Source organism: Schistosoma mansoni, chromosome 6 (genome assembly GCF_000237925.1).
Source record: "Schistosoma mansoni strain Puerto Rico chromosome 6, complete genome".
NCBI classification, from domain to species: domain Eukaryota; kingdom Metazoa; phylum Platyhelminthes; class Trematoda; order Strigeidida; family Schistosomatidae; genus Schistosoma; species Schistosoma mansoni.
In genome coordinates this window covers 16291241-16293256 of record NC_031500.1, presented here as the reverse complement: position 1 = coordinate 16293256, position 2016 = coordinate 16291241, and positions in this window count along the sequence as shown.

Below are 2016 nucleotides of genomic sequence, written 5' to 3'. Positions count from 1 at the left end.
AGACCACCATGGAAAACCTGGAAGCACTGGTGGTCTAGCTTCAATTGACTCACTCTTTCAAATATGAAAATACTAAATCTCCACAAAACCCCTTCTAATAATTAAACAGAATTGTATCTACAAATTAGGATATATCATTTGTGATGCCTTCTATCTTATAGGGTAATGTCATGAAACGTTGATTAAAGCCAAGGAACATTTTAGGTGCATCAAGAAACCGTTTAATGATCTTATAGAGCTGGAAAAGCTCCACATTAAATCGGCAATATCATTCCAGGCCATTTTCAATAACCATTAAGTCAATATTGGAAATTTCAAAATAATACATTAAAGCTTTTCTAACCATAAAGGAAGGTGAGTAGCTGAAGCTTTCCCTATATTAATTAGTTCCACCGCTCTCAATAGAAAAGAAGATCACACTATCTATCCAACCTGGAGCGTCTATCTGATTCTATTCACATCTCACATTATCATCGTACATAGAAACTCAATTTCATCCTTTCGCACCACAAATGTCACATTTTTTATCCTCTATACACATATACAATTACAAATACACAAACATGCCGCACACAAATCACAATGATCTCAATGACATGACATTGACTTGGTCGGACCTGTTTTTGGTTGATCTCACCAAGTATTCTAGCTTTGTTCCTTTGTAATATTTAAACTTGGGTTAATTTGATTTTTCTGTTTACTCTCTGAAGAATTAGCTTATACTGAGTCACGAAACATCAGAAGATTAAAAAAATTCTAATTTTCTACTCATTGGGATATTACAAGCATATCGTTTTTATGAATAATTTTTGGAAAATTCTCATTTAAATATATTGATAGTTCAACGTATTAGAGATCCGTTGTTTAAAGTGAAAACTTAATAAACCATCTGCTGAAATGAGAAATCCTTAGTTTTGAAGTCAATTTGAAGTATATTTTAAATTTTACATCCTTATGAGTAAGTTCTATCAAATAGTTAGACAATCTACACATTAATATTCCATATGGCGACATGTTAGTCATAGTGATTAGACATAGAGGTTAGATAAGTTCTGTGGTTTCTGACATTGATTACTCATTGTGTTTTTCATGGTATTTGGACAACTTTTTAACCCTAATATACAGTAATATTTATATGCATATACGAAATTATAAAACCAATCAAGGCAGTTTATGAGTCAATGATAACAGTGGAATAAATTACATCATTAAAAATAATATGTGAAAAGTACGAATTGACAGTGTTATGATAGGTGTACTAGTTGTGATAAGAATAATAAAGGCCTGATGAGGATCTAATCGAAAACAATATTGTTCGCTTATATATGTTGTTTTAAATTACGTTATGGGAATTTTTTAAACTCTTTAACCGTTTGATGCATATTTCAGCAACAAGGAGGACAAAAAATATTTTGTGCATTAAACAACAGTCTACTCATTAGTAACATAAAACTTTAAGTTAAAATAGTTTCTATGATATCAGAATATTTTTTGAATTAATAACTAGGCAAATGTATTGTATTAATTATCAGAAGGGGTTTTGTGAAGATTTAGTATTTTCATAGTTGAAAGCGTGCGTATCTTGACACATGCATCAGTTAATAAGTATGCTCATATGTATTGAAAGACACATTTATTTGCTTAATATGATCTCGTCTTAATATAACTCTTTTGAAGAATACAACACTTCTGAAATCTACATTCTTATGTTTGAGAGAGTGCTGCTCATTTTGCACACCATATCTTAAATAGAATTTCAAGAACTCAGTATTATTTTGACATTTGAAGGACCATGTTCCGTATTTGTGCCCTCAAAATAGTAAGATTAGAGAACCTTTTTTGAAAAGAAATGGACTAACTAGTTTTAGTGAAACTTATTTACTCAAAATTAGTTGTTTTTATAATGAAACAAATCATATAATAACCATCTTATTAGGCCTTGATTTAACGTCAGATTACAATGATTTTAGTATCCTAAGTAACTCCAGATTGAGAAAAATGGTAAAATTATATTAT